Source organism: Cibotium barometz, chromosome 29 (assembly GCF_041138505.1).
Source record: "Cibotium barometz isolate CiBa-2024 chromosome 29, ASM4113850v1, whole genome shotgun sequence".
Classification (NCBI taxonomy): domain Eukaryota; kingdom Viridiplantae; phylum Streptophyta; class Polypodiopsida; order Cyatheales; family Cibotiaceae; genus Cibotium; species Cibotium barometz.
In genome coordinates, this window is record NC_141074.1 from 4,755,814 (window position 1) to 4,777,893 (window position 22,080).

Below are 22,080 nucleotides of genomic sequence, written 5' to 3' on the forward strand. Positions count from 1 at the left end.
GCATATTCTAGGCAAATAAACAAGCAATGGGTTGGCTAGCCTTGAGTTTCTTGCCACATTCGACCAGATGGATTTGGTTGAATCAACTGCCCAAGATCTCTTGCATCAAGCTGGTCTCCTTGACTAAAAGATCATGCATACTAGATAAATAAGATGCTATGGGACTAAACACTGGGTAGGTTTTGTCCTCTTCTTTGTCTCTCTTATGTCTATATCATCGAAAGGTGGTGGTGGTTTTAGTTATAAAGAAATCATGAAGTGCATGTAGGTCTTCCTCTAGGAGCTATTATGGAGGAGAAGGTAATGGTGTGTATCCCAAGCTTCTACCCACCCATGCCGGAACATCCAATCAAAGGCTTTATTATGTTTTAGGAGGGGAGCAATAAAAGAATTAATGCTAGTGTGTTTCATTAGATTGAGGAGCTCTTCACCTTCATTAAAGTTAGTTGAATGAATGAGAAAACTACACCAAGATCTAGAGTTCAATACAATTGGGTGTAGGGGATATATATATATAGCTTGACCCTCGCTTGGCACAAGATCTCTCATGTGGGATCGGCATAGCATGTTTGGTAATCTGTTGTATTAGTGCCAAATCCCCATGGGTAAGTTTCTAACTGAGATTAGTTTTACACTGAAATAGAGAGTAATAGTGAGGCAAAGAACAAGGCGAAGGTCTATGCAAGGGCCTAAGGAACCACCGGAAGGTCATGAGAGGGGATGCCCTTTCCACTAGCTTACTAAAAGATCACCTTTAGCCTCGATCAATTCCTTGTATTGGCAGAGGTTTTGTTAGAAGACAACTATTACCTGAGCTTCTTGGTCTACAAAGGCTTTGTCGACCTCCAATTCCATTTGTTAGCGGTCTTCATTGAGCTACAGGTTCCAAATGATAAGTTAATCTTGTTAGTTGTGAGGACGACATTTTGGCGTGGAGACCTACTGTTACTATGTGATCATCCAAAATTTGCTCATTCAATGTGAGATCACTTTGCTGATGGATTTGTAACATGGTTACCGTTTTTTACAACTCCGGCATGGATTCCTTCAAAGCTTTGTCTTGGATTTCATAATTTTCATAGCTCATCTCATATATTTATTTGTCTTCTGCTAGTTGACCTTCCAAAACTACCATTTTTTCCTTTTAGCATGTTACACCACTTCTGGCAACACTCCCTTGATGTCCTTATAGTTCCAAGAAAAGAAGTCCTTGAATATTTCAAAGAAGAGTAATCAATGCCTCCTCCTCCTGTAGGGTTAGGTCCGTGGGCGATGAAGATTAGTTTGAGTTCTTCACCATGCTCTCTACAAAATCTACCTCCTTGACCTCTACAGGTCCATCATTTGAGACCTCCCTTGACCTCTGCAGGTCCATCATTTGAGACCTCTATTTGTTCACGCTTTCAAGCATTGACCCTTACATGAACCACCTTCCTTTTATTGACATAAAAGGTTTTGAAATGGTTGAAAACCTTCCTCAAGTCAAGCTCCTTCTTATTCTCCTCCTTTCCTACAAATGCCCTTTTTTCTTCCCATTAAGCTTCAGCCAATGATGCTTTATTTCACTTCCTTCTCTCCAATCTTATGAGCTTGGCTTTATTTTATTTCACAAGGTTGGAGAGGTAAGTCCTCTTTGTAGAGGTAAGACCTCTTTGTTTATGCTTCTTCTCTTTGTGTTTTTGCACCCTTCAGTGCTGGGATTAGGTTTAGGTCAAGAGCCTATAGGCGGTATGCATAAGGCTATGATACGGCTATGCATAAGGCCTCTACATATGGCATATGCATATAGCATACGGCCTATGCATAAGGCCTATCCATAAGGCCTATGCATACAGCCTATCCATAAGACCTATGCCGTGTGCATAGGCCATATGCATAAGGCTATGCATGTGGCCTTGCATACGGCCTATGCATAGGGCGTATGCATAGGACGTATGCATAAGGCCTATGCATAATACGACATACGGCCTATACGTATGGCCTATGCATAAGAGGGATACATACTTTATCTCCTATGCATAGGCCTTATGCATCCCACCAGCAGTTGCAACCGAACTTCCCTTAGAAAACACATATACCAAATGCTCCCTCCAGCATTCTGGCGTAAGACAGTCCTTTAAGAAAACAGGGTTTCTATGTAAGTTTTCAGTTTTGATTTTCTTTTGAATACAATGAGTATATCTTAATTCCGTATCTCAAGACTCCTAGTTCACAGGTCTGGATTCCAAGCAGAATTTCTCGAATTCTGAAATCTTGATCCTCAGATCAAAATTAAAGGTCTCAACTTAGTTTCAGATTCGGTGGGTAATTTGAGTGTAGATTACTAAACTGGTCACATCGTCTTCTCTTGAAACTGACGAAGGAGTTACGTCTTGGTCATAGTCTCATTCAGGGTTTGAGTCTGGAAAGGTTCTCCCTGAACTATCTTTCTCGAAGGGTAATATTTCAATTACTACTTTATTGAATTTCATTCATTGAGTATTTTACTTAATTGAATTCAAAACTAGACACGAACTCCTATGAGGAATAAATTAATCATTTATCTAAAATTTAGACTTCGATAGTTTTTCTGAATTTTCTCATTACCATCCTAGAGAATATGAAACGGTAAAATTTTCCTTCATTGAGTATTTACTTATTCATTTTCCAATATTCATGGGATTTAAACATAGGATTAGAGAGAACTCTTATTTTGATATTAACAAAAATCTTTTATGCATCTATTTATGCATAAAAATCAATATTGATAAAAGCAACACTTTTATAATAAAAAAAATCTTTTATGCATCATTTTATGCATAAAAATCAATATTGGTGAAAGTAACACTTTTATAATAAAAATTTCTTTTATGCATCATTTTATGCATGAAAATCAATATTGGTGAAAGTAACACTTTTATAAAAAAAATTCTTTTATGCATCTATTTATGCATAAAAATCAATATTGATGAAAGTAACACTTTTATAATTAAAAAAATTCTTTTATGCATCATTTTATGCATAAAAATAAATATTGGTGAAAGTAACACTTTTATAATAAAAAAATTCTTTTATGCATCTATTTATGCATAAAAATCAATATTGATGGAAGTAACACTTTTATAATAAAAAATTTATCCAATATACATCTTTCTATGTATAGAATTTAAATGTAATAAAAATCACTCTTTTATAATAAAAAATAATCAATATGCATCTTTCTATACATAGAGTTTAAATCTAATAAAAATCACTCTTTTATAATAAAAATAATAATCAATATGCATCTTCTATGCATAGAGTTTAAATCTAATGAAAATCACTCTTTTATAATAAAAAAATATTCAATATGCATCTTTCTATGCATAGAGTTTAAATCTAATGAAAATCACTCTTTTATAATTAAAAAAAATCAATATGCCTCTTTCCATGCATAGAATTTAAATCTAATAGAAATAACACTTTTATAATAAAAATATTTCTACTATGCATTTTCTTATGCATAGAATGAAAATAACACTTTTAGAATACACAAATGATGGGGATTACTCTTTTTGAATAGTAAAAGGTAATACTTATTTCACAAAATTTAAGAAACTTTTGCCATAACCTCCTTTGTATGGCTGACGATTTTTCAATTTTTTTTATTCTTAATGTACTTAAAAATTATCCCCAATTTGTTTAAAGCATTCTAAACTAATCAAATTTCACTTTTAAAAGAGAAACAATATGAAAAGTTTAATTCAAACATTTTGATTACTTAACTAGGATAAAGAAGGACTGAATTTAAGAATGAGAGAGGGGGAAAGATTTTCCAGCAAGGCATAGCATCAAATTATCATTTTAAAGATTAAAAAAAATCAAAAAACCATTAAAAGAATAAGAAAAAGTAGGATTTCTAACTTACATGAAATTCTGGGAGCTTTCCTTTGGCTTGATGGTTTGAGGGATCTACGCTTGTTTGCAATAAGAGTGGCCACCAGTTCTTTTTTAGAAGAGGGAAAGGTCAAAAACTAATGAATTATTAAGAAATTCACAGTTTTTGGCTCTGGGGAGGAGTAGAGTAATAGTGCATAAAACACTATTAAGCTTCAACAAAGGGGGAGGCTTTTGTTTATAGAAAAAAGTGAGCTTCTAACCAAGCAAACTGATTCTAGAATTTTCCAGATCAGTTTGGTCAATTTTTGACTATTTTTGGGTCAGTTTAGCTTACTTTTTGGAACTAGACTTGAATTAGGAGAGAGGAGAGATGAAATATCTCAAATTTTGGGAATTTAAAACTCCACCACACATGTGAAATAGGTGCCTCCTTCATGTGGGGGAATCTCCACTCTGAGGTGTCAAAAATTCATTTTTTTAGTATTTCCTTTGGTCCTTAGTCCACTCTTCATGTTATGTGAGTATTTACTCATTTTTTTGGGGGGGGCTTTCTTTATTTCTTCTATTTATCTCCTCCACACATTTGGATGAATCTAATTGGCCCCTCAAAACCTTAATTTAAAATTTTCAGAAAATCTGGACCCCTAGGATAAGGCATTTTGAATAGATTGTAATTGATTTCTAATGCACCTTCTGAAAATCTTTTTGAACTTTTGTTTCGGGGAAATTTATTTTAATAAGAAGAGATATTTTTCCATCCAAAAATATCTAAAATCTGAATAACCTCTCTCTAAACATTTTCTCTCTCTAAGCCAAAATAGGTAGAAACAAGACCTTTTATATATCTGAAGAGGGATTTGATTACAGGGGACTAATACTAGACATCTTGAGAGGCTGGGGAGGAATCTTGCATTCTCTCCCACTTGAAAAACGCGAGATGTCCTCATCTCGCAAACTGGGAGTAAATTCGTAACATTTCTGAGTCTTTCTCCTAGGTGGCATCTTAGAACTTCCATTTGACTAATAATTCTATCAGAATTTTGCTCCTGAGAATCTTTTCTTGAACATCAAGGATTTCTTCAGGTTGGAGTTCCACCTTCCCTTGGGTTGACGAAGTTAAGATTTCATCATCAAGCACATGATTTGGGCCTGGTATATACTTTTTAAGAAGGCTGACATGAAATACATTATGTACTTTGAGATGAGGAGGCAGAAGAAGCTCGTAGGTTAAGTCACCTACTTTCTTTGTAATCAGATATGCTCCACAATATCTAGGGGATAAATTCTTATACTTCCCAAGAGATAGAGAACTTCTTTTAGGGCATACTCAAATGAAGACCATATCTGCTTCTTCGAATACTGATTCTGTCTATCCTGGGCAGCTTTTATATCTTTGCGAATTGACTACATCTACTGCTCATGTCATCAAGCATCTATCTGGACATCTCGATCCTAATCAATGGGTCGGACCAAGTTAATGGAGTTAAGCAATCTTGTCCATACAAAGCTTTGAAAGGGCTCATCCCAATACATCTGTGATAAGAAGCATTGTAGGCGAACTCCAATAGGTGCAGATAGCTTTGCCACTTCTTGGGTTCCCTTCCACAACATGACCAAAGTATATCTTTGATTACTTGGTTAACCCTTTCAGTTTGACCATCGGTCTCGGGGTGGTAAGCTGTGCTGAGATCCAAGAAAGTTCCTATTGCTTCAAAAAATGCAGTTAGAATCTTGACATGAATTTGGGATCTCGATCACTTACTATTCTTTTGGGTAGGCCATGCAATTTGAAGATTTCTTTGAGGAACACTCTGGCCACATCCACTGCAGTGTAGGTTTCTTTTACTGGAATCAGATGGGCAACTTTGGTTAGTCTATCAACTACCACGAAGATGGAGTTGTAACCTGATAGGCTGATTGCACTGAGGGTAATCTAGTAATAAAATCCATACTGATGCATTTCCACTTCATCTAGGGGATGTCTAATGGATGTAACTTCCCAGGCATTTTTACTCTCGGCCTTGACTTGACATTGACGTACATGATTAAGCACATCCTTTTTTAGACCAAGCCAAAAGAAGCTTTTCTTCACAGACATGTAGGTTTTGATGAAACCTGGATGTCCTGCAATAAGGCTGTCATGGGCTTCATTCAGAATTTGACCCTTAGTTCTCTCATCATTGGGAATGCATAGCCTGCGATTATAATACATAATTCCATCATCTAGACTGTACCCTTGAACTTGGTTCAACTCCTGTGGAGTTTTGAATTCCTGTATAAGTAGGGTAGCAATAGGGCCAAAGAATCTATCTTGCATGATCTTCTCACTTGCTTCAATAATCAAAGGATTTGACACTACATTGCAACCAAGGAGGCTTTACTGCTGAGGGCATCTGCTACCACATTTTCTTTTCCTGGGCGGTACTTAATTTCAAAATCAAATTCCTGTAGGGTCTGCATCCACTGTCTTTGTCGCATGTTGAGATTCTTCTGAGTGAAGATCCACTTTAAACTCTGATGATCTGTCATCAAAGTGAATCTTTGACCCAGTAGGTGATGTCTCCACAACTTCAGGGCATATACTATTGAAAGTAGTTCCAGGTCGTGGACAGCACAATTCCTCTCATGCGTTCTGAGTTTTCGGGATTCATAGGCCACTGCATGACCTTCTTGCATGAGTGCACCTCCCAGGGCAAAACCAGTGGCATCAGTTACTACCTCAAAGGGTAGAGAGAAATCTGGCAGCTTTAGAACGGGATTGGTTACCAAGGCAGTCTTCAGCTTATCAAAAGCACTCTGGCACCTGGCAGACCATTGAAATGGGATATTCTTCTTGAGAAGATTAGTCAAGGGGAAGCTATGAGAGCATACTTTGGTATAAAAATTCTATACCAACCAGTCAATGGTTCAGGCCAATCTATGGCTGCTTGGACTTTTGCAGAATCTGGAGAAATTTCATCTTTTGATACTAGAAAGCCCAAGTATTCAACATGGTCGGCAGAGAAAGTGCATTTGCTCTTTTTGGCAAAGAGTTGGTGCTTCCTTAGAATCTCAAGAACTTTTCTGACATGAGCTTCATGGTCAGCTACATTCTTTGAGTAAATCAGAATATCATCAAAGAAAACAAGAACAAAATCATCCAAGTATTCTCTGAGAATGTCCTACATTAGTCGATTGAATGTAGCGGGGGCATTTTTCAATCCAAATGGCATGTCAGTGAATTCATAATGCCCATACCGAGTATTGATGGCTGTCTTCGGGATATCTTGCTCATTAATCTTGATCTGATATTACCCTGATTTGAGATCTATCTTTGTGAAGATATGGGCTCCACTTAGCCTATCCAGAAGCTCATAAATTCTGGGGATAGGATACTTATTCTTAACTGTCAACTGATTGAGACCTCTGTAGTCCACACAGAGTCTTAACATTCCATCTTTCTTTTTCTAAAAGAGAAATGGTGCACCCCAAGGCAAAACATTGGGTCTTACAAACCCTTGTTCTAACAGCTGTCTAAGCTGTTCCTAGAGTTCGATGGCTTCAAGAACTGGCATTTTGTACATGCGCAAGGCTACTGGCTGAGCTCCGGGTGTCAATTCTATCACATGATCTACTTCCCGAATTGGAGGCATCTCTGTTAATTCAGTTGGGAATAAATCATCATAATCACTTAACCATTCAGGCTCTTTAGCTTTTAACTTTGAGTCTACAGGATTCATTTTGACAACATAAATAAGTTGCTTCTTTCTAAGTCCTTTTAGTAACTTAGAAGCCTTTACTAACTGCAGACTTGGGGATCCTGAAATTCTAGTTCCTTGAACTTTATTTTTGTGAAGGTCTTGGAAGGAAATGGTTCCAAAATGATAGTGAATGTCAGCTTGATTTTTATGGAGCCAATCCATTCCAAGGATCTCGTGGCAAACTACCAAAGGTATAACTCTTAACTGAAAGTCAGTTAAATTCTCATCTAGATTGAACTGAATACGATTTGTCTCAAGGTGAGTGAAAAGAATCTTCCCACTTGCCAATTCAACTTGCATAGGTTTACCTGATTTCTGATCTAAGACTAGCTTACGCAAGCATCCAAGGGAAATGAAAGAATGAGTACTACCTGAATCAATCAAAAGCTTAAAAGGCTTACCCTAATACTCAGCTGGAGTATGAATGACGGAGAATTGATAGTTTGGCCCTTGGTTTTCAATTGCTACATAAATATGTCCTCTTTCTTCTTCCACTACTTCTGCTATTGTGACTGCTCTAGCTGCTATAGACTAAGGCGGAACTCTTTCTCTTTGGTTGCCCCAGTTCTGGGAAGGAGTTCTAAGGCTACTCTGGACAGAGGCAGATAGTTGAGCTGGAGTTCTCTTGGGATTACCCTGATTTTGATGAGATGGACCCTGATTTGACTGATATAGGAAGGGGCTGGTCTCTGCACTCTCGGTCCTTGACTTCCCTGTCCCCACATGACAAAGTAGGAGTTGGGTAGTCTTTCAGCCGGTGACCAAAACCCTGGCATCCAAAACACTGGTTCTCACTTCTAAGATCATCCCTCTGAATTCTTGAAAGAGGTGGGGCTCATGAGAAATTGTTTTGGGGGAAGGGTCTTCCTTCACTTCTGAATCTTCCAGCATCCTCATTCTAAATTGGGCCTTGCTGCCTCTTTGGGGGAGGAAAGTTTGAAGTACTTCCTGGGGTTTGGAATCTTTTAAAGTTAGAGGGTGCAGGCTTTGACCTTAAAAACAAAGGCTTTGGCAAAGTCTTTTGCCATTCTTACTGCTTCAGCCATTGAGACAGGTTTGGCATTCTTTACTTAGGTGTCCAATGGCTCGTTCATTCCTCGAATGAATCTGGCTATCAGCTGCTCTTCGTCCGATTTTGCGGGGAATATTTGAGGAGAAGGGCAAAATCTTGATGGTACTCTTCAATTGTCCGGCTATCCTGCTTTAGTTCCAAGAACTCATTCATTTTAGTTTCAAGGAAGCCCGAAGGGTCCAACCACTGGAATTGCTAGAACGAGACAAGTACTCACCCACCCATCACCCATAATTGAATGCCTTTCTTAACTTTTGTTTGAGAATACAGATACACACACACACTCCTCTTTAAACTTTACTTTATAAAACAATCCATTGACAAATAATTATTGGTTACAGATGTCATAACTTAAAATTTTCATTCAATCCTTGTTTCTCACAAAACAGTATCACTCTGGACTCTCTGTTGAGACCAACAAGTCACCAATGAGATCCAATAACAGAATACAATAATTTTCTTGCCATCATACATATGTATATCCTCCACGACAAACGTATGGGTGTCCTAAGCACCGCGAGCCTGTGCATCGCCTGGTCAGAACCCTCCAGGATCCTCCTTAGGTATCCTAGCACTTCACTCAGGGACTGCTTCATCGGCACACGCCCATCGTATCGGAAGCACACCATTCTACACCATACCCAAGCTGGTCAAGACCTGGGCAGGTCTTTGCTCCATGAGGCATCCTTTGAATGCTCCCCGCTAGCTGTTGCAATCGAACTTCCCTTAGAAAACACATATACCAAATGCTCCCTCCAACATTCGGTTCACCTATTACTAATGGGAAGTTATTTATTGATTGGCAAATACTTTCATCCGAATGGACAAAGAAAGATAAGGCTGCTTAAGGTATATTTTGTCTGCTCTCTTCATGATTCTCTTATGTTGGATGTATTTAGTCTTCCTACTTCCAATGATTTTTGGAAATATCTTATTTCTACTTTTGAGAAGAAATCTATCATCAAAATTCTTCATCTGCATAATATGTTGGATGGGTTAGATTACAAAGTTTCTACCTCTATGACTTCTCATATTGAATCATTCAAAGAAATTGTTAATTAACTTGTTGTGTTGGTGCTCCTATTGCATGACTTCAACTTGTTGCCCAGCTTTTTCACACTATCAAAGATAAAAAATATGATAATATTATCACGATTCTTTCTAACAAAGATGGTATTGATTTTGATAGTGCTTGCATATCTCTTATTTAATATTCACAACAACGTCATGAAGGACGTACAGGGGCCTCTGTAGATGCTCTTCTTACACATCACTCAGATTCTTTTGAAGCTGCTCTTCTTACCTCCAAAAAGCATCACGGTTCCCTCGTGGTGGAAATCTCTTTTCTCGTGGAAGACGCTCTAATTGACAATATGGTTCTAGGAGGTATTACAATTATTATCACAAAAGTTGACATTATGAATCTCATTGTTTTGCCATATTATATGATGAACATGGGTTATCTCGATCTAATAAGAGACCAACCACCTACGGCATGTACATATTGTGGTCGTACAAATCATACCACTTATCAATGTCTAAAGAAACAATATGATGATGAACGTAATCAAGATTATGTTATCGATAACTCTCATGATGATATTGATCTCACGAGAAGGTGAATTGTGTTCACCACCATATTTCATCAAATCAAGTGCTTCATATTCGTCATGGTGCTACATTTATAGTGGATTTTGGTGCCACTGGTAACATGACATATCAGGCTCAATGGCTTCATAATTATCATACCTTACCAATCAAGAAGATGGTTTATCTTTCTGATGATACTACATGTCAAGTTATGGGTATTGGTGATCTTTACTTGGGAACACACTCCTTTACTCGAATTTTGCAAGGTGTTTTACATGTTCCTGATCTTGAAGGCAATCTTTTATTAGTTTCTCGTCTTGTGGATCTTGGTTTATTTGTTGGTTTTGACCATACTCAATGTCAACTTGAGAAGGATGGACATTGGCATGGCAAGTGCACCTCGTCAAGGTAATCTATTTGAGCTTTCATTAACACATGATGTAGCTAATGTTGTGACTTCACCTAGCAATCGTGATAGCAAACTCTGGCATTCTTGACTTGCCCATGCTAACTTCTCAAAAATTCTTGATTTATATCGTTTTGAATTAGTGCGTGGTCTTTAACTAAAGCCTTGTTCAACTCTTGGTGTTTGTGAACATTGTGCTTTAGGAAAACATCACCGAAAACCTTTTATTTCTTCCACTTCTCATCACTCTCAAGATCTATTAGAGCTTATTCATACTGACATTTGTGGTCCATTCCTCCATCCTACTCCAAATTCCACTATTTCTTCACATTTATTGATGATTTTTCTCGATTTACACACGTTTTTCTTCTACGACATAAATCAGAAGTTCTCAGTGTATTTCAACAATACCGCAAACGTGTTGAACTTCAAACTGGTCGGGCTATCAAAACTATACGAAGTGACAATGGTGGAGAATACATATCTAATGATTTTGAAGAATATTGTGATGTTAATGGCATTTATCATGAACTTACTATTCCCTATCCTCCTCAGCAAAATGGAGTTACTGAGCACAAAAATCGGACCATTATCAATGCCATGAGGTGTCTTCTTATTCAGGCCGGTCTATCAAAGATGTTTTGGGCAGAGGCAGTTCTTGTGATAGTTTATGCTCAAAATTATTTACCTACAAATGCTCCTTCTAGTAATATTTCCATTGCACATTGGACAAGTACAACACACTCTTTCTCTCATTTACGTGTCTTTGGTTGCATTGCCTATATTCATGTCCCTAAAGAGACATGAACAAAGATTGATCCTCCTGCTAAGAAGGTCTTTTTCATTGGGTATCTTGATAATGCCAAAGGCTATAAGTTTTATGATCCTATCTCTAAGAAGGTCACTTTAAGCTATGATGCAATTTTTGATGAGCATACTATGGGTGGTGAATGGTTCATTGATGGACCTGATGATTCACAAACCATTCTAACATCTTTTCTCTTTTTCACTAATGAATCTCATATTATTGATTCTCAAGTTGATGTCTCTGTTGAACTACAGATAGAATACCTAATAGTTACCTAATAGTTGCTTAGTCGGATATATGTATCTTTGCTCAGTCGGAATTCTACTCAGTCGGATTGTTGATCAGTCGGAGTTTGTTATGATCTGGTTAGTCGGATATCATCTGTTAGTGTCTTGTGACATTCTAGTTACAACTGTCTAAACTGTCTGAAGTCGCCTATTTATAGGGGCTTTGTAGTCGTCTTTTAAGAAGAAGAAGAAAGAAGAAGAAAGCAATGTATGATTCATCTTGATCAATCAAACATGGTATTTCAGTTCTGTTCTGTTATTCTCTATCTTGTTTAGTAAATCTCTGTTCAATCCGTGTTCTCTATGGAGGAAGATGTTTGTGTTTAGCCTGATGTGGGAATTGAAGTTAGTGTTACCTAATGGGGGTGTCTTTGCTGTGTTAGAAGTAGTTAGTTGTGTTGTGTTTGAAGAACCCCAAACACATTGGCGATCCTGCTGGTCCCGTTCTGTTACGAGAAGGGAAATGAATGTCAGAGGGGGACAGAAGAGTAGGAAGGGTTTATTATACCAGGGCTCAGGCCCGAATTGGTAACACTGACCCGTTTCATTATGATGACAAGGGTGAAGATGATCAGGAACACCAAATCCCTGAAGAAATTGTTGTAGGCCAAGGGGGGGAAAGTTCAGTTGCACCAGAGAAGAGGCTAGTGGGGGGACTTCTAGGCGCCCTAATCCTGACAGGAAGGTCTGCAGGAGTTAGAAGGAGTCTTCAGTTCAACCCATTAAGGGGGGCTACCAGGCAAAGACCTAGGAAACCACCTCAGCCAAATCCGATGGCTCAACAACTACCCAACCCTAGGGTGAAAGCAGACGTATGATTCATCTTGATCAATCAAACATGGTATTTCAGTTCTGTTCTGTTATTCTCTATCTTGTTTAGTAAATCTCTGTTCAATCCGTGTTCTCTATGGAGGAAGATGTTTGTGTTTAGCCTGATGTGGGAATTGAAGTTAGTGTTACCTAATGGGGGTGTCTTTGCTGTGTCAGAAGTAGTTAGTTGTGTTGTGTTTGAAGAACCCCAAACAGTCTCTATCCCATCCTCTTCATTAGGTTATGACAAAAATAGCCCTTTTCTTATTCCAAAGATGTCATGTTTTCAAGTTGTCTTCTTAAGGGCCTAGAAATGGAGTTGAACTAGTAAACAAAATGAGACCTAAGGGAGTACTAGGATTTCGTTGGATGTTTCATGACTTTGTGAAGAGAATGAGAGATTGGTCAACAATGGCATGCCATATTTACAACCTTTTGTCCAAGAGATGCAAACATTAGCCACATTGGGGAATTCAAAATAGAGGACAATGAAGCATAAGCATTGTTTTGGGATCTTCTTAACCGATTCATGGAGTGATAAGGATATAAAAAGGCACAATTTAGGGGGTTTATATGAGATGAAGCTCAAGCAAATTGGCATGTAGTAAGAACAATGTTTAATGGTGGCCCGGACAAGGAGATGAAAAGAAGAGAGCTGTGTTTCTCTTTTATCCATTGGGAACAAAGTCTTCACAAACATGTAATTGCATGTATTTCACCCCATTTGCACGAGGAGTTCAAATTCAAATGCTGGCAATGGAAAGGTGCACCATCAAACAGGCTGCAAAATTTGAACTTGATGGTTTGAGAAATTGGCTAAGGAGCGAGCATTTGGACAAATCAAAGATAACCATGTTGGAAACATGGCTTGTGTGGTGGCATTCTAGAGTAGCACACTGGGACATGGTTGAGGTAATGACACAAGTTGCTATGCATTCACATTATTGTTTGATAAACATGCATGTGTACTTTATGAGTTTTTTTTTTTGGAGGCTATGAAATACAATGACAAGTTTTTGGTGCCCTGGGCTAATCTAGCAGAGTCTGTTTATGGAAGCTAGCTAGCAATAAATGATGGTGTGAAATACATTACACTATTTGATGCCTATGAGAATGACCTCACTACTTGTTGCAAAGTGCAAGATATGATGCTCATTTGAAAGGTGAACACCAGGGTACAGGGCCTGGTGTTGAGAAGCTAAAAATGGTCTTCTTTACACTGCGCTCTTGTGAGATGGCCATGCATGCAGGCATGGGCAGTTCTTGGAGCGAGGGATCTTGAAGAAGGAGATCACCTCCAGCACCCTCAGTCCACCGCAGGCTTGCGGAAGTGATACCCATATGATTACTTATCCAAATAATTTCTATAGAAGATGGATTAGCACATCGAGGAAATGTGGCCAAGCTTCAAGGAAGAGCCTAGACATTTAAGACTTGGATTGGGTATGGATGATGTTAATCCTTTTGGAATCAAGAGCACCTCATATAGTATATGGCCAGTGGTAGTGGTGAACTGTCAAGGCTAAAATGTGACATTCTGGGGATAATCAATGAAAAAGCAAGAGCACCTCATATAGTATATGGCCAGTGGTAGTGGTGAACTGTCAAGGCTAAAATGAGACATTCTGGGGATAATCAATGAAAAAGCAAAGTCACCTAGTAAAGGGAAAGTAAGAAAGACCACAAAGGATGACGAGTTATGAGCACCTCTTTATCCTAGTGTCTAGAGGGTCTAGAAATGAGTAATTTGTTTATGATACTTAAGAAAATCTTAGGGCACAAATTTTAATTAAAGGAGAATTAAAGATGGCCAAACAACACTTGACAAGAAGGTAGAAATGGAAGATGTTGTAAAGAGGCTTAAGATTGAAAGATATTATTATTTATCTTAGGCACTTTGAATCAAGTTTAAGTGAATATGCACCTACAAAGGACAAGTATACATCTTGGATGTTGACTTCAAGAAAATGTATAATGATGTATGTGATGAGTGGGCAAGGACTAAACTCAATAAGGCAAAGAAGTCAATTTATTTGCCCTAAATATTCAATTTCTTTACCTCTAATAGTTGTTTTTTAGGCGATCAATAAATTCAAGGAGGTACACAATACATTTTCCATGCAAGAGTCATGCCATGGGAGGTATGTGAGGTGGGTGAGTAATTCCAAGGATGGTTCTAAACGTACGACTAGTTAGAGGCTTATGACACATTTTCATACCTCAAAATTTATAAAAGCATACAATACACCCTGGTATTATTAAGTTATACCAATATATTTATAAAAATCCAATAGCCGCTTACATGTTTACTTAATGATTACATAGCCATGCTTACATGTTTATTTAATGATTTTGCCCGGGCACGTTCCACGAGCGGCTTTACGCTGAGCTCTTGTGAGACGGCCTCCATCCATGCATGGAGGCATGGGCAGGGATCTTGAAGGTGGAGATCACCTCCAACACCCTCAGCCACTGTAGAAAGCCCACGAAAGTGATATCCATGAGGCCCATGTGATCGCCGTGGAAAAGATGCCCCTGCCCCCGTGCTCCTGCATCATGGGCCATTTTCAGGGCACCCTCTATGTGAAACAAGTGCCGGATGGTCTTGTCGATTGCTATGCGCGGCTTCTCTCCACCGCTCACCAGGATGTCGTGGGCGTCCGGGCAAAACTGTGTCATCATCATGCATTTATGATCAGATCTTAAAAATGACTATTTAATGTAAAGAAATTGAATATTTAAGGCAAAGAAATTGACTTCTTTGCCTTACTCAGTTTAGTCCTTGCCCACTCATCACATACGTCATTATACATTTTCTTGAAGAGTCAACATCCCATATGTACAGTTGTCCTTGTTGGTAAGTGCATATTCACTTAAACTTGATTCAAGTGCCTCAGCTAAATAATAATATCTTTCAATCTTAAACCTCTTTACAACATCTTCCATGTCTACCTTCTTGTCAAGTGTTGTTTTATTGTTTATCCCCACAATGTGTCCTTTTAGCCTTGACAGTTCACCTTTAGAATATTTGATTAATATACTCATCCATCTTCTATAGAAATTTTCTCTAATAAACATCTTCAAGTGCATGTGTTTCTTTAATAAACCATCTTTTACGCCTAGGTGTCAATGTTCCAAGTTGGGTGAAATGATCAATATTTTGGCTGTCATTTAACTCCTCCATGCTTTGCCAACATTCCCATGCATATTCCCTTTTTTATGGCAACTCTTCAATGATCATATGTTTAATTGACATTATGTGAGGTTCTGGTGGTTGTGGTGGTAGGACAGGTGGCAATATAGGCACTTTGGGTACTCTATACATTGTCCTTTCCTAGTTTTGCACATATGAGAAATTTTTCCCTAGAACATGCCCTTGCCCAAGCTATATAGGTAAATCTAAGTATTGCTGTGTAAGTAGAAGGAAACTAAGGTACTTGAGATACCTATAGTTGTTTTTTCTGATGTGGGTACCTACACATGCTTGTATCATGGTTCCCAAGTTGCATACAATGCATGCAGTACATCAATGGGTGAGGCATCGATTAAGGACACTTAATTCTCGTGTGATTTTGTCGACAGATTTAGCACCATACCAACTCTCATTGGAGATATAGATGTTGGTTCATGGGCATATCCTTCACCTCCTTTAGCTTTATCTTATCTAGAAGCACACTAATTAACTCATCTAAGGTTATCATCTTTCCCAGGTTGTCATGCTTGTTTGGCTCACAAATGCGACATACCTATGATTTAGTATAATTAGGTTATGGTAACTCAAGCATGTTATCCTCTGATTCAATGGCTAATTTGTAACAATCATTAAGCGATGTTGGCTTAGACAACAATTAGCCATGCATCATTCACCTTATCCATTGCGCCCATGTTCATGTCGCAACATAATACCTCATTATTATCACGTAAAGGATTAACTTCATAAATCTACGTTGTTGTTCATGTTAAAGCTGGTCTCCTCGACTAAAAGTTCATGTATACTAGATAAATAAGATGCTATGGGACTAAACACTGGGTAGGTTTTGTCCTCTTCTTTGTCTCTCTTATGTCTATATCATCGGAAGGTGGTGGTGGTTTTTAGTTATAAAGAAATCATGAAGTGCATGTAGGTCTTCCTCTAGGAACTATTATATGGAGGAGAAGGTTCTGGTGTGTATCCCAAGCTTCTACCCACCCATGCCGGAACATCCAATCAAAGGCTTTATTGTGTTTTAGGGAGGGGAGCAATAAAAGAATTAATGTTAGTGTGTTTCATTAGATTGATGAGCTCTTCACCTTCATTAAAGTTAGTTGAATGAATGAGAAAACTAACCAAGATCTAGAGTTCAGTACAATTGGGTACTATTGGGCACCAGATCCCCATGGGTAAGTTTCTCACTGAGATTAATTTTACACTGAAATTGAACCACTAGAAGGTCATTGAGAGGGGATGCCCTTTCCACTAGCTTACTAAAAGATCACCTTTAGTCGATCAATTCCTTGTATTGGCAGAGGTTTTGTTAGACAACTATTACCTGAGCTTCTTGGTCTACAAAGGCTTTGTCGACCTCCAATTCCATTTGTTAGCGGTATTCATAGAGGTACATGTTCCAAATGATAAGTTAATCTTGTTAGTTGTGAGGACGACATTTTGGCATGGAGACCTATTGTTACTCTATGTGATCATCCAAAATTTGCTCATTCAAATGTGAGATCACTTTTGTTGATGGATTTGTAACATGGTTACCGTTTTTTACAACTCCGGCATGGATTCCTTAAGAGCTTTCTCTTGGATTTCATAATTTTCACAGCTTATCTCATATCTTTATTTGTCTTGTGCTAGTTGACCTTCCAAAACTGCCTTTTTTCCTTTTAGCATGCTACACCACTTCTTGCAACACTCCCTTGATGTCCTTATAGTTCCAAGAAAAGCAGTCCTTGAATTATTTCAAAGAGTAATCAATGCCTCCTCCTGCTGTAGGTTTAGGTCCGTGGGTGATGAAGATTAGTTTGAGTTCTTCACAATGCTCTCTACAAAATCTACGTCCTTGACCTCTGCAGGTCCATCATTTGAGACCTGCCTTGACCTCTGCAGGTCCATCATTTGAGGCCTCTATTTGTTCACCCTTTCGAGCATTGACCCTTATATGAACCATCTTCCTTTTATTGACATAAAAGGTTTTGAAATGGTTGAAAACCTTCCTCAAGTCAAGCTCCTCCTTATTCTCCTCCTTTCCTACAAATGCCCTTTTTTCTTCCCATTAAGCTTCAACCAATGATGCTTTATTTCATTTCCTTCTCTCCAATCTTATGAGCTTGGCTTTATTTTATTTTACAAGATTGGAGAGGTAAGCCCTCTTTGTAGAGGTAAGACCTCTTTGTTTATGCTTCTTCTCTTTGTGTTTTTACCGGGGATTAGGTTTAGGTCAAGAGCCTATAGGCGGTATGCATAGGGCTATGATACGGCTATGCATATGGCCTATGCATAAGCCTCTACATATGGCATATGCATATGGCATATGGCCTCTACATATGGCATATGCATACGGCATACGGCCTATGCATAAGGCCTATGCATACGGCCTATGCATAAGGCCTATGCCATGTGCATAGGCCATATGCATAAGGCTATGCATGTGGCCTTGCATAACGACCTATGTATAGGCCGTATGCATATAGCCTATGCATAGGACCTATGCATAGGGCGTATGCATAGGACGTATGCATAAGGCCTATGCATACGACATACGGCATATACGTATGGCAGGGGCATCTTTTCCACGGTGATCACATGGGCCTCATGGATATCACTTTCGTGGGTTTTCTGCAGTGGCTGAGGGTGTTGGGAGGTGATCTCAACCTTCAAGATCCCTGGCCCCAACAAGTGCCCATGCCTCCATGCATAGATGGAGGCCGTCTCACAAGAGCTCAACGTAAAGAAGACCATTCCGCGTGGAACGTGCTCGGGCAAATTTTAAACTTTAATGCAAACCCATCTTTACAAATAAAAGAAAGAAGGCCAAGGTATTCTCTAGGCCGTTAAATGCGGTCCAAGGTATTCTCAATAATGGCTTTCACTTGAAGAGACCAAGGTATTCTCTAGGCCTTTAAATGCTGTCCAAGGTAGGGTTACAAATTCAAACGATGTGGTCCTACCACATGGGGTGAGTGCTGAAATTTCAAGCTTTTACTGGACTCGAAAGCCCAAACCAAACTTTAAAGACTTCCATGTCAAGTTCTACGACTTTGTAGGCCTTGAATTTTGAATTCCAAGGAAGGCTGGTTGACACGACAAAATAGCCCCATATTATTCTTATGATGAATTGTCATATAATGTGTTTAAGTAGCGATGAATAGTGTCATAGAGCGCATGGGTTTCTCTAATAAACCATCTTTTACGTCTAGCTCAATGTTCCAAGTTAGGTGTTGAAAATACGTTACGATTGAAAAAGAGAGTCGTCATAGAAAATAGCCCCATATGATTATATTACTTTACGGATAAATAGTGTAAAATATAATATATTATTATATTATATCACGGAAATTCTTTCAAACGCAACACAATAGCTGCTCCATGCAAGAGTCATGCCATGGGAAGTTCCGATTGCTCACACAAGCAAGAGCTACAATTAGGAGAAGATTGGACATCATCTTCTTCAATAGGAGGATAGAGCTTCTCATCCACGGTGTCTAAGATTTTGTACCTTTTCCAAAAAAATTAGATGAGTTGAACTCGATGGATCGTATGTTTCTTATTATATTTTTGAAATTTGACCTTGGGTTGATAGGCCACCTTCTGCAAGGTGTATTATAACATTGTGAGAAAGAATACATGTTAGAATGGAGAAGCTACAATAATAATGCACAAAAGGGAAAACATAAACAACTCATAAAGTCCCATGAAATAGTGGTTCTTAGAGCGTATATGTATAGTTTGCAACGCAATGAAGCTCCACATAGAGAAAACAAGCTATATGCAATTGATGAAAAGCTCATTGAAGAAGATGATTCAAGTGAAGAGGATTTAAGAATCCTATAAGAGAATCCTTCTATACAATGGATGTTTTTTATTGTGGGCTTGAGATCTTCATTAAACTTGAAGAGGCCATATTGTGCACTTTCACACTAAATCAAATGAAGGTGATATACTACAAGTTGAATGTTCAAAGGTGGTTGAAAGCAACATAGATATTGTAAAGTGGGAAGAAGGGTTATAAATTAAAGAAAAATAAGAGTCAACCATGAAGCACTCTCTAGTGAAAGAGGAAATTTATGATGAGGAATTACTAGTAAACATAGAAATTGTGGCCTTAAAGTCTATGGTGGGAATCTATGATGAGGAATTACCATCAGACATAGAAATTGTGGCCTTAAAGAATGTTGTGGTAGAGCAAGAAGAATCTCAACAATATGATCATAGAACAACCTCTCATGTGTTCTAGCATAGTGGAAAGCAAGAAGATGAGAATGGAATGCCAATGGTGAATTGTAAGGAGAAAGAACCTCTTCACAAAGAAACATTAACAACCCCTACCATTGATGATTATCAAAACCTCTCTAAATTTCGAGAATCTTGATGGTCTTTAACTTTCTTGTATTTCGTAGCTCAAAAATGATTTGTGAGTGCTTAAATTTTAAAAAATACATTTAAAATTAGACGTATAATTTTGTTCATAAATAGAACATTATTCAATTTGGATGTAAAATATTTAAATAGTAAGCTGTATGATTTTGTTCAGAAATAGAACATTCTTCAATTTGGATGTATGTGGATACTCCACACTTCTACTAGAGAAAATGGGTCATATTATTATTAGTTTCAATCTTTCTAACAATTGAATAAATTGTTAGCCTATTTTAAAGCTTTTTAACAATTGTGGTTGAGTGAATGATTACTCCACACTTTCTCAATTCACTAGTTTGTAGTTATTTATCAACATTCCAATTGTTTTGTAGTAATTAAAAGAATTGAAGTAGAGTATACATTCAAGTAGATAATGCTCTATGCTTTAACTTATAATGTATAACATTTACCTTAATGCTAGATTTTTTCTATAATAAATCATAGCATACAAGTATACATAATGCTAGATTTTATTTGTGATAAAACATTTACATTAATGATAAATTTTATTTATGATGGGCCAATGAATACCGAACCTTAGATTGGAAGGAGATTCGGGAACTCACGTGGAAAGGACAACCATTATTTATGGAAGTGTTATCAACAAATACAGCCAAACCAGGAGAGACAGTCTTTCTTGGAGAAACTGTTGCTCCTCCCCTACGAGAGTTCACTAGAGAGGGACCTTCAACATCTAAGTGGACCACTGCTAGTAGCCCAACTCTAGCACCAAGATATTGTCCTACACCAAATGTGCGACCTCAGGTCACACCACACCAACATCTCTCTCATTATAACAATCGGAGGATAGGGGAGCTAACTCGGCCTCCCATAAATGCACCTCCTGAAATGAGGGTGACAAGATCTTTGGAAGGGTTTGGTGAGGCTGGTAATAGGGTACCCACACCAATTTTGGAAACATGTGGACCATCTTTCCAACGAGAGGAACAATTCCCACTAAGAGCGAGAGGCCGTAGGCCCTATGATGAGTATTCACGACAAGTAAGGCCATCAACTCTTCAGAAATTGGTTAAGAAGTATGAAGGGTCGGGAGATCCATACGATCATGTAGCAGCTTTTAGGCAAGCAGTTCGAGCTGAGCAAGTTGCTGATAAGCATACTCAAATTGAAGGATTTGGACTCACTCTTGAAGGAAAAGCCCTTGCTTGGTTTCAGGCATTAGAAGCTTCAGACAAAACTTCTTTACGAGTTTTGGAAGAGAGATTCATTGCTGCTTTTTCTTTGATGGGAATTCAACATGACACGGTAGCACACATCTACTCTTTCAAGCAAGGCGAGAATGAGAGTGTTAGAGACTGTGTAAATAGAATGAAGCAGTACATTAATCGTTGCCCAGAAGATGAGAAGCCCGCCCAAAGTCGATTAATTTCTCTCTTCTTAAAAGGCCTCAAAAATTCAACACTGCATACACATCTCTATGCAAAGAAGCATACAAGTTTCAATGAGTGTTGCCATGATGCTATGGATTTCACCGATAACTTCAAGTTCCAAGATGGTTCTGGCCCTGAGGTGAAACCTAGAAATCAGTGGGGTGATGACCAAAGTTCAGGGTCTAGCGTGCTAGTAAATCCAGACCAGATAGCTAACCTAGTACTAAGGAGATTGGGACAGACCTATCGTCCACCCATGCAGCCACAACAACAGCAGCAGAGAATGAGGAGTGTACTTCCTACAGGCCCTCATCTTTGTGGAGCATGTGGCGGTGACCATAAAATAGAGGACTGCAATACCTTTTCTCCTCTAGTCACAAACCAACCCACAAAGAAGTGGTGCCAAGCCTGTGCATGGAACTTTACTCATACCACACAGGAATGTACTCGCATTGCGAGAATGAGACAGGAACGTGAGCAGCCGAGGGGTGGAGTGGCTC